Genomic DNA, 12,364 nt, shown 5'->3' with positions numbered 1-12,364 from the left:
AAGGAAGAAAGGAAAGAAAGGAAGGGGAGGGAAGGGGAGGGAAGGGGAGGGGAAGGCAGAAAAAGAAAGAAAGATGTGAAGAGAGGTAGAGGACCTTAGGAACCAGCCCAATTTAAAATCAAGCCCTACCTCTGCCATGTACTCCGTACATGAACTTGGCCAAGTCACTGAATCCCTCTGAAATTCAGTTTCCTCAGCAGCAAAAATGGGGTAATAATACTGACTGTAATGAGGTGTGAGAATTAGGAATAATGCCCAAAATATATTTAGACAGTGCTCACAGCAGTGTCTCATAGAACTTTCCGTAATGATGAAAATTCCCTATTTTGTCCAGTTTTACGTAGGTGGCTACTGACTACTTGTAATGTGGCTAAATGTGACTGAGGAATTAATTTTTAAATTTAAGTTTAAATTTAAATAGTCCAATGTGGCTACTCTATTAGACGTCACACATCTAGGCTATGGTAGGTCCTCAAAAGATGACAGTCATTGATACGATTAATAATGGGAAGTTTGTATTTCCTGCCCAAGGATGGTCTAAAACAAAGAACGAAGCAAAACAAACAAAAAAAAATAATAAAAAAAATAAATAAATAAAACAAAGAACGAAGCAAAACAAAACAAAACTAAAAAAACAACTCCCGCAAATCAAGAATTCTCATTAATGTTTCCTGAGACTGTCTACAAGACCTTATGCATATTAACCTGAAAACATCTAGATACAGCCTTTTATTTTTTTTTATTTACTTTTTGGAGACAGAGTCTTGCTCTGTTGCCCAGGCTGGAATGCAGTAGCGCAACCTCAGCTAACTGCAGCGTCTTCCAGGTTCAAGTGATTCTCGGGCCTCAGCCTCCCGAGTAGCTGGGACTACAGGTGCCTGCCATCGTGCCTGGCTAATGTTTTGTATTCTAGTAGAGATGAGGTCTCACCATGTTGCACAGGGTGGTCTCGAACTCCTGAGCTCAGGCAAACCACTTGCCTTGGTCTCCCCAAGTGCTAGGATTACAGGCACGAGCCACCATGCCCGGCCTAGATATAGCCTTTCAATTCCTCACTGTCTCAGGGCTCTGGTTCCCTCCCACACTCCTGAGCCCGGCAGTGATACCAGGACTTCCCTCCCTTCTCACCACTGGTATGCCACCTCTGCTGCCATTATGTCAAATATGACATAAGGAAGTGTCCTCTTACGATCCTAAATTGAGAACCACATAGTCCCTAATACTGCAACCCTCAAGTCAACCAAAGATACCATAAAAGTCCCTTAGAGAGAATGCTTTTTTTTTTTTTTTTTTTTTTTTTGGTGTTTGGGATTAGCTCTACCTAGAAGCTTACGAGAAAACATAAAAAAAGATCCCTGAATGCGTCAGATCCCATACTCCCATGCACTTTGTTCACCCTGTCATCCGATACAAAGCAGGCTTCAAGACTGTTCAGCTCAGCCAGCAAATACTGCTGGAAGTAATTTTATCACACTCACATTTCTCAATAGAACTCGAAATCAGCTTCTAAAAATACCAACCATTCTGGGCCAGGCAGTCTTGTAGACACTGACGTCTAACTAACTTCAGTTTCTACAGCTCCAACCTCTCTGATCTCCAGTGAGTGTCTGTCCATGAAAAATATGATTTAAATTATGGAAATTCTTTTGTTTATGGTTTAGAACTTGATCTTATAGCGTGGATAATTAGGGTTGATTTTAAAATACAGCAAATGAAACAGAGTAAACTCAAGATTAGTCCCACACTTTATAAACCAGACATAAACAGATGGATATATTAGAATTTGCCAGAGATCCCAGAAGGATGCAGAAAATAATGATAAATTATCCTGAATCTTGAGAAAGTATGAAGGTATAAACAAGTTAGACACAGTGCCTTCAGGCAAACATCTTCTTTGTTACATGGAGACTGATAATAAATAGGCATAAAAGCACAGTGAAATCACAAATAATAGAATGTTGAAGCCGGAAGGATTTTATAAGCTGGACAAACTGTTCTGCAGAAAAAAACTGAAGCCTACGAATTGTTGATTTTCCCACAGTTACATAATTAGCTAATGATGGAGCTCAGAAATGGAATCTCCTGGATCTCATTCTAGTCTTCTTTCCAGTATACCCAAAAGTTACCCAATTTATGGTAAACCACTTTCTTCCTAATGAGTATCAAACCCCTGGGTTAGGGAAGTCACCATCCCTATTCAAGAAGAAGTCCTTTATTCAGCCCAGGGTTTCTCAGCAGTCCCAGAGCTCAAAGTAGGGCAGCTGTGTTGGTGGACTTGTGAATCACCTTAGCAAAACCATCGGAAGTTTCACCTACTGAGTTCCACAAGATCAAATTTAGGACCTCCAGGAGGAACCAAATTGTTCAACTCCCCAGGATGCAGAGCTTGCAGAGCAGATGCCTGAGAATCGTGAGATCATACAGAGTGTGTTGTTTACTCTCTAAGGGAAGCCAGATGTAGTCACCACAACAGAACTCCAAATGCCCTGTGCAGGAGGAGCACACTCCTGATGTACTCTATGCAAAGGCAAATTCCTGCTATAGAATCAACTAAGTTTCACAGACTTTAGAATCAGGAGTGCCCACCACATATCAGGTGTATTCCTGGCCTGTGAGGCTGGGATGGCATGAGTCCAGATGGCACTAGAATTGGAGAGTTGATTAGTCAGCCCATGAACAATTTTTTGAGTATATATCAAGTTCCAGTCTAGTTACTGTAAAAAATAAAAAATCTGGACACCACTTAATCCATCAGAAATATTTACTGAGCCCTAGCAGTGCTCTGGATGCTGACGGTACAGCTCTCCTGGATGTGTTACATTGCTCCCACCTCTGTGATCCTGTGGCATGTGGTTTGTGCCTCTGCAAGGGCCCAGTTTGACTTTTGGTATTTACTTGTGTATATTCACTTTCCTTTTTCTAGACTGTAACACCTCCAGGGCAAGGAATGGAGACTTTTTCACGATAGCTAAATAAAAGATAAGCAAATCTGTTAGCATTTGCCAGATACCAATAAAATTGATATCACTGTAGTTCAATTCAACTTAACAAGCACTACTTGCTTATGTATTAGTTGGTAGCAAAAGTAATTCTGGTTTTTGCCATTAATGACAAAACCATGCTAGGTGCTGTGGGGCATAGACAAACATCTAAATTTGCATGTCTTTCCCTCCAGATATTTGCAATATTTTCTGGGGAGCAGAGAGGGAGAAAATATAAGTATCAATGCAATCCAAGGTTATTTAACTAAATGAGAAAGTGCAATAATCTAACCAGGTAGATGGTAAATGGGGAGAGAAAAGTGTAGCTAAAAGGCTTTACCAGGAAGAAAACCTCAGCTGGGCCTTGAATGAATCAATAAATTAGAAGGAAGGATGGGTAATTTAGGTAACAGGGAAGGCACAGAATCAGGAATGAAAAGGAACTGAGTCTAACTAATGATGTGACAGCTATGTGTTAAGTACTGCTCGAGATTTGATTGTTTTCACCACTGTTGCTAATTTCTGAGATGCAACAAAAGTCAAGTTAGAACTGTTTTCTAAATCTACCTGAATTTCTGGTTGTACACATTTTTCAATAACCCATCTGGAAATTTATTTATTTTCCTATCTGTCAAGAGAGTTATTTGAAGGAGTATCTGTACCTTCTATAATTCAGGAAATTGGGGAAATGTCTTAGTCTTCTACAATTAAAGCAGTGGTTCTTAAACTTTAGCTTAATGTTAAAGCATAGATTGCTGGGCCACTCTCTGAGTTTCTAGTTCACTAAGTCTAGGGTAGGGCCTGAAAATTTGTGTTTGTAACAAGTTCCCAAGGATGCTGATGTTGCTGGTTGGGGATCACACTTTGAGTACCACTAATTGAAAGCCAAGCTGAAGTGGGGCTTCCCATCCCTGAGATGCCAGACACAGGCTGAGGAAATTGTTCATATCAACAACCCCAAACCTAAAAATTAAGTATGTATATGAAAAAATGAACTGCATTTACTGTTTGAGATAATGAGATACAAAAAAATAAACATTACAGCGTGACTTCTAGGAATAATAAGCCGTTTAACTCAATAGTCAACAGAACCATGTCAACTATAGCCAGGAAAAAAAAACAGTGTTGTCGCCAATGGCTTTGTTTGTCCTTTAGCATAGCATAGATATATTAGCCAAGGTTCTCCAGAGAAAAGGAACCAATAGGATGTGTGTGTATGTAGAGACAAAGAGATTTATTTTAAGGAATTGGCTCATGCTATTGTGGAAGCTTGGCCATCCCAAAATCTGATCATGGAGGCCAGCAGCCTGGAGATTCAGGAAAGAGTTGGCATCTTCTGGCTGGGTGTGGTGGCTGACACCTGTAATCCCAGCGCTTTGGGAGGCTGAGGTTGGAGGATCACTTGAAGTCAGGAATTCAAGACCAGCCTGGCCAGCATGGTGAAACTCTGTCTCTACTAAAAATACAAAAATTAGCCGGGTGTGGTGGCAGGCGCCTGAAATCCCAGTTACCTGGGAGGCTGAGGCAGGCGGATTGCTTAAACTGAAAAGGAGGTTGCAGTGAGCCATGAAAGAAAAGAAAATGGAGATGGAGATAGAAGTGATGTGGCCACCAGCCTAGGGATGCCTGGGGCCACTGGAAGCAGAAAGAAGCGAAGAAGAATCTCCCCTGGAACCCCTGGAGGAAGGGCAGCCTTGCCAGATTTCAGACTTTGGGCCTCCAGAAATGTGACAAATAAATTCCTGCTGTTTTAAACCACCAAGTTTGTGATTATCTGTTCTGGCAGCCTCAGAACTGACAAGAATTTTTCTACATCTGCTCAGAATACCAATTGGTGTTGGCTTCTGGGGGTCCTGGGAGGTGCAGCACTGAAGCTCAAGAGAGGTGTTGTGGAGGTGACAGTCAGAGGCAGAGGCCCTTAGCCACAGCAAAAGCAGTGGTGAGGCCCCCATGCAGCTTCCCAAGCAGTGGGTGATCCAGTAGCTCGTGTGGCCTCAGCACTGGAAGATGGCTCCTGGGAGCCTTTCAGTAATACTAAAAAAGGACCATAGGTGATTCCAACCCCTCTGGGTTCCATCCAGGCCAGTGACAGAGGAAACCCATCACTCCTTTCACCTGGGGCTATATCAGCCCACCTAGTGTTGCTGAATGCATTCTCTTTACCTAGTCCTGCACACTCTGGGCACCTAAGCTTTGATTTAAGTAGTCGGGAAGAATCCATTATACCCAGCCCTCAAATGTACGTATAATGCCTGGAAGGGCTTGATGAAGACAACATTCCATAATAAGACCCAGACACATATACTATATACAGTTGCATGTTGCTTAACACCTGAGATACTTTCTGAGAAATGCGTCATTTGGTGATTTCATCATTGTGTGATTATCATAGAGTGAACTTACATGAACCTAGATGGGATAGTCTTCTACACACCTAGGGTGCATGGCATAGCCTTTGGCTCCTAGGCTGCAAACCTGTAACGGCATGTGAATGTACTAAATATTGTAGGCAATTGTAACACAACGGTAGGTATTATGTATCTAAACATACCTAAACATAGGAAAGGTACAGTAAGGTCATTTTCACTATGTTGATTCTACTCATCCATGAGCATGGGTTGTGTTTTCATTTGTTTCTGTCATCTATTATTTCTTTCAGCAGTGTTTTGTAGTTTTCCTCATGGAGGTCTTTCAACTCCTTGGTTAGGTATATTCCTAAGTACTTTATTTTTTTGCAGCTATTCTAAAAGTGTTTGAGTTCTTGATTTGATTCTCCGCTTTGTCACTTTTGGTGTACAAAAGAGCTACTCATTTGTGTACATTAATCTTGTATCCAGAAACCTTGCTGAATTCTTTTATCAGTTCTGGGAGCTTTCTGGAGGGGTCATTAGGGTTTTCAAGGTAAATAATCATATCGTCAGCAAACAGGGACAGTTTGACTCCCTCTTTACTGATTTGGATGCCCTTTATTTCTTTCTCTTGTCAGATTGTTCTGGCTAGGATTTCTAGCACTATGTTGAAGAAGGGTGGTGAGGGTGGGCATCCTTGTCTTGTTCCAGCCCTCAGAGGGAATGTGTTCAACTTTTCCCCATTCAGTATTATGTTGGCTGTGGGTTTGTCATAGATGGCTTTTATTACATTAAGGTATGTCCCTTGTGTGCCAATTTTGCTAAGAGTTTTAATCATAAAGAGATGCTGGATTTTGTCTAATGCTTTTTCTGCATCTATTGAAATGATCATTTGATTTTTGCTTTTAATTCTGTTTATGTGGTATATCACATTTATTGACTTGAGTGTGTTAAACCATCCCTGCATCCCGGGTATGAAACCCACTTGATCACGGTGGATTATCTTTTTGATATATTATTGGATTCAGTTAGCTAGTATTTTGTTAAGGATTTTAGCATCTATGTTCATCAAGGATATCAGTCTACAGTTTTCTTTTTTGGTTATGTCCTTTCCTGATTTTTGTGTTAGGGTGATGCTGGCTTCATAGAATAAACTAGGGAGGGGTCCTTCTGTCTCTATCTTATGGAATAGTGTCAACAGGGTTGGTACCAATTCTTCTTTGAATGTCTGGAAGAATTCTGCTGTGAATCCGTCCGGTTCTGGACTTTTTTTTGTTGTTGTTGGTAATTTTTAAATTATCATTTCAATGTCGCTGCTTGTTATTGGTCTGTTCAGGGTTTCTAATTATTCCTGATTTAAGCTAGGAGGGTTGCATTTTTCCAGCAATTTATCCATCTCTTCTGGGTTTTCTAGTTTATGTGCGTAAAGGTGTTCATAGTAGCCTTGAATGATCTTTTGTATTTCAGTGGTGTCAGCTGTAATATCTCCCATTGTGAAAATGACCATACTGCCAAAAGTAATCTACGAATTTAATGCAATCCCCATCAAAATACAAAATACCACCATCATTCATCACAGAATCAGAAAAAAAAATTCTAAAATTCATATGGAACCAAAAAAAGAGCCCTCATAGCAAAAGCAAGAATAAACAAAAAGAACAAATCTTGAGGCATCACACTTCCTGATTTCAAACTACACTATAAGGCCATAGTCACCAAAACAGCATGGTACTGGTATAAAAATAGGAACAAAGACCAATGGAAGAGAATAGAGAACCCAGAAATAAAACCAAAAACTTACAGCCAACTGATCTTCAACAAAGCAAACAAAAATGAAGTGGGGAAAGGACACCCTTTCAACAAATGATGCTGGGATAATTGGCTAGCCACACCTATGAGAATGAAACTGGATCCTCATCTCTCACCTTATACAAAAATCAACTCAAGATGGATTAAGGACTTAAACCTAAGACCTGAAACTATAAAAATTCTAGAAGATAACATTGGAAAACCCCTTCTAGATGTTGGCTTAGGAAAGGATTTCATGACCAAGAACCCAAAAGCAAATGCAATAAAAACAAAGACAAAAATAGCTGGGACCTAAGTGAACTAAAGAGCTTTTACACAGCAAAAGGAACAGTCAGCAAAGTAAACACACAACTCACAGAGTGGGAGAAAATCTTCACAATCTATACATCCAACAAAGGACTGATATCCAGAATCTTCAATGAACTCAAACAAATCACTAAGAAAAAAAACAAACCATCCCATCAAAAAGTAGGTTAAGGACATGAACAGACAATTCTCAGAAGAAGATATACAAATGGCCAACAAACATATGAAAAAATGCTCAGCACCACTAATCATCAGGGAAATGCAAATCAAAACCACAGTGCAATACCACCTCACTCCTGCAAGAATGGCCATAATCAAAAAATCAAAAAGCGGATATTGGTGTGGATGTGGTGAACAGGGAACACTTCTATACTGCTGGTGGGAATATAAACTAGTACAGCCACTATGGAAAACAGTGTGGAGATACCTTAAAGAACTAAAAATAGAACTACCATTTGATCCAGCAATCCCACTACTGGGTATCTACCCAGAGGAAAAGAAGTAATTATTTGAAATAGATACTTCCACACACGTTTATAGCAACACAATTCAAAATCGCAAATCATGGAACTAAGCCAAATGACCATCCGTCAACAAGTGGATAAAGAAACTGTGGTATATATATACATGGCGGAATACTACACAGCCATAAAAAGGAATGAATCAACAATATTTGCAGCGACCTGGATGAGACTGGACACTATTATTCTAAGTGAAGTAACTCAGAAATGGACAACCAAATATCTTATGTTCTCATTGATGTGTGGGAGCTAAGCTATGAGGACACCAAGGCATAAGAATGGTGCAAGGCACTTTGGGGACTTGCAGGGGTGAGGGATATAAGACTACAAATATGGTGCCGTGTATACTGCTTGGGTGATGGGTGCACCCAAATCTCACAAATCACCACTAAAGAACTTCCTCATGTAACCAAATACCACCTGTCCCCCAATAACTTATGGAAAAATTAAAAAAATAAAAAATTAAAGGTACAGTAAAAATACAGTACAAAAGATAAAAAATGCTACACCTGTATAGCTCACTTACCATGAAAACAACTTACAGGACTAGAAGTCGCCCTGAGTGAGTGAATGTGAAGGCCTCGGACATTACTGTCCAACACTGTAGGCTTTGTAAATAGCTACAGTAAATTTTTTAAAAAAATTCTTCCTCCAATATTAAATTAACCTTCGCTTACCATAACATTTTTACTTTACAAACTTTAAAAACTTTTTAAACTTTTTTATTCTTTTGTAATAACATTTAGCTTAAAACACACACTGTACAGTTGTACAAAAATATTTTACTTCTTTATATCCTTATTCTATAAGCTTTTCTCTATTTTTAAATTTTATTTTAGTTTTTACTTTTTAAAACTTTTTAGGGGTTTCCACTTTCGCATCCTCCTCATTTTTCTCTTGCCACCACCATGTACGAAGTGCCTTTTGCCTCCCACCATTATTCTGAGGCCTCCCAGGCCATGTGGAACTGTAAGTCCAATTAAACCTCTTTTGTTCCTAGTTCCAGGTATGTCTTTATCAGCAGCACGAGAACAAACTAATACAGTAAGTTGGTACCAGTAGAATGGGGTGTTGCTGAAAAGATACCTGAAAATGTGGAAGTAACTTTGGAACTGGGTAACAGGCAAAGATTGGAACAGTTTGGAGAGCTCAGAAGAAGACAGGAAAATATGGTAAAGTTTGGAACTTCCTAGAGACTTGTTGAATGTCTCTGACAAGAATGCTCACAGGGATATGAACAATAAGGTCCAGGCTGAGGTGGTCTCAGATGGAGATGAGCAACTTGCTGGGAAATGGAGCAAAGGTGACACTTGTTATGTTTTAGCAAAGAGACTGGCAGCATTTTGCCCCTGCCCTACAGATTTGTGAAACTTTGACAGAGAAAATTTAGGGTACCTGGCAGAAGAAATTTCTAAGCAGCAAAGCATTCAAAATGTGACTTGGGTGCTGTTAAAAAGCATTCTGTTTTAAAAGGGAAACAGAGGCTGGGCACGGTGGCTCGCGCCTGTAATCCCAGCACTTTGAGAGGCCAAGGCGGGTGGATCACAAGGTCAGGAGATTGAGACCATCATGGCTAACACGGTGAAACCCCATCTCTACTAAAAATACAAAAAATTAGCTGGGCGTGGTGGCGGGCGCCTGTAGTCCCAGCTACTCGGGAGGCTGAGGCAGGAGAATAGCATGAACCCGGGAGGCAGAGCTTGCAGTGAGCTGAGATCCTGCCACTGTACTCCAGCCTGGGTGACAGAGCCAGACTCCATCTCAAAAAATAAAATAAAACAAATGGGGAACAGAGCATAAAAGTTCAGAAAATGTGTAGCATGACAATGCAGTAGAAAAGAAAAACCCATTTTTTGAGGAGAAATTCAATCTGATTGCAGAAATCTGCATAAGTAGCAAGGAGCCTAATATTAATCCCCAAGACCATGGGGAAAATGTCTCTAGGCCATGTCAGGGATCTTCATGGAAGCCCCTCCCATCACAGGCCTGGAAGCCCAGTAGGAAAAAGTGGTTTCATGGGCTGTGTCCAGGGTCCCCCTGCTGTGTGCAGCCTAGGGACTTGGTGCCCTGAGTCCCAGCCACTCCAGCCATGGCTGAAAGGGGTCAGGCTGTGGCTTCAGAGGATGGAAGCCCCAAGTCTTGGCAGCCTCCATGTAGTATTGAGCCTGTGGATGCACAGAAGAACTGAGGTTTGGGAACCTCTGCCTAGATTTCAGAAGATGTATGGAAACCCCTGGCTGCTCAGGCAAAAGTTTGCTGCAGGGGTGGGGCCCTCATGGAGAACCTCTGCTAGGGTACTGCAGAAAGGAAATGTGGTGGTGGAGCCCCCACACAGAGTCCCTACTGAGGCACTGCCTAGTGGAGTTGTGAGAAGAGGGCCACCATCTTCCAGAGGACAGAATGGTGGATCCACTGACAGCTTGTACCATGTGCCTGGAAAAGCCGCAGACACTCACCGCCAGCCTGTGAAAGCAGCCAGGAGGGAGGCTGTACCCTGCAAACCACAGGGGCAGAGCTGTCCAAGACCATGGGAACCCACCACTTGCATCAGTGTGAGCTGGATGTGAGACCTGGATTCAAAGGAGATTATTTTGGAGCTTTAAAATTTGACTGCCCCACTGGATTTCAGACTTGCATGGGCCCTGTAACCCCTATGTTTTGGCCAGTTTCTCCCATTTAGAATGGCTGTATTTACCCAATACCTGTACCTGCATTGTATCTGGGAAGCAACTAGCTTGCTTTTGATTTTACAGGCTCATAAGTGGAAGGGACTTGCCTTGTCTCAGATGAGACTCTGAACTGTGGACTTTTGGGTTAATGCTGAAATGAATGAAGACTTTGGGGGACTGTTGGGAAGGCGTGATTGGTTTTGAAATGTGTGGACATGAGATTTGGAGGGGCCAAGGACAGAATGATATGGTTTGGCTGTGTCCCCACCCAAATGTCATCTTGAATTGTATCTCCCAGAATTCCCACGTGTTGTGGGAGGGACGCAGGGGGAGGTAGCTGAATCATGGGGCCCAGTCTTTCCCATGCTATTCTCATGATAATGAATAAGTCTCACGAGATCTGATGGGCTTATCAGGGATTTTCGCTTTTGCTTCCTCCCATTTTTTTCTCTTGCCACCATGTAAAAAGTGCCTTTAGCCTCTCACCATGATTCTGAGGCCTCCCCAGCGATGTGGAACTGTAAGTCCAATTAAGCCTCTTTTTCTTCCCAGTTTCAGGTATGTTTTTATCAGCAATGTGAGAACAAATTAATACAGTACTCATAATAATTAAAAATATTTTTAAACAAAAAATAACTAAAAGTCCACTTTTAAAGTATGTCCTCAATAGGACTTTTTTTTTTATTATTATACTTTAAGTTCTAGGGTACATGTGCACAATGTGCAGGTTTGTTACATATGTATACATGCACCATGTTGGTGTGCTGCACCCAGACCACAGTGCAATCAAACTAGAACTCAGGATTAAGAAACTCACTCAAAACCACTCAACTACATGGAAACTGAACAACCTGCTCCTGAATGACTACTGGGTACATAACAAAATGAAGGCAGAAATAAAGATGTTCTTTCAAACCAATGAGAACAAAGACACAACATACCAGAATCTCTGGGACACATTTAAAGCAGTGTGTAGAGGGAAATTTATACCACTAAATGCCCACAAGAGAAAGCAGGAAAGATCTAAAATTGACACCCTAACATCACAATGAAAAGAACTAGAAAAGCAAGAGCAAACACATTCAAAAGCTAGCAGAAGGCAAGGAATAACTAAAATCAGAGCAGAACTGAAGGAGATAGAGACACAAAAAACCCTTCAAGAAATCAATGAATACAGGGGCTGGTTTTTTGAAAAGATCAACAAAATTGATAGACCGCTAGCAAGACTAATAAAGAAGAAAAGAGAGAAGAATCAAATAGACGCAATAAAAAATGATAAAGGGGATATCACCACCGATCCCACAGAAATAGAAACTATCATCAGAGTATAATATAAACACCTCTACACAAATAAACTAGAAAATCTAGAAGAAATGGATAAGTTCCTAGACACATACACCCTCCCAAGACTAAACAAGGAAGAAGTTGAATCCCTGAATAGACCAATAACAGGCTCTGAAATTGAGACAATAATTAATAGCCTACTAGCCAAAAATAGTCTAGGGCCAGACGGACTCACAGCCGAATTCTAACAGAGGTACAAGGAGGAGCTGGTACCGTTCCTTCTGAAACTACTCCAATCAATAGAAAAAGTGGGAATCCTCCCTAACTCATTTTATGAGGCCAGCATCATCCTAACACCAAAGCCTGGCAGAGACACAACAAAAAAAAAAGAATTTTAGACCAATATCCCTGATGAACATTGATGCAAAAATCCTCAATAAAATACT

At 40.9% G+C, this 12,364-nt stretch overlaps 1 long non-coding RNA gene across 1 annotated transcript in view; it reads right to left on the bottom strand.

Moving 5' to 3' along the window:
* Window positions 1–7,539, bottom strand: part of LOC134736385 (uncharacterized) — a 236,396-nt gene extending 228,857 nt beyond the window's left edge. Inside the window, exon 1 of the long non-coding RNA XR_010120388.1 lies at window positions 7,495–7,539. This is a non-coding gene — a long non-coding RNA (uncharacterized lncRNA). The remainder of the gene's footprint in view (window positions 1–7,494) is intronic.
* Between the last annotated feature and the right edge of the window lie 4,825 nt (window positions 7,540–12,364).

This window comes from Symphalangus syndactylus, chromosome 1 (genome assembly GCF_028878055.3).
Source record: "Symphalangus syndactylus isolate Jambi chromosome 1, NHGRI_mSymSyn1-v2.1_pri, whole genome shotgun sequence".
In the NCBI taxonomy this organism is placed as follows: domain Eukaryota; kingdom Metazoa; phylum Chordata; class Mammalia; order Primates; family Hylobatidae; genus Symphalangus; species Symphalangus syndactylus.
The sequence above is the reverse complement of the archived record's forward strand: the minus strand, read 5'-3'. Positions and strand labels throughout refer to the sequence as shown.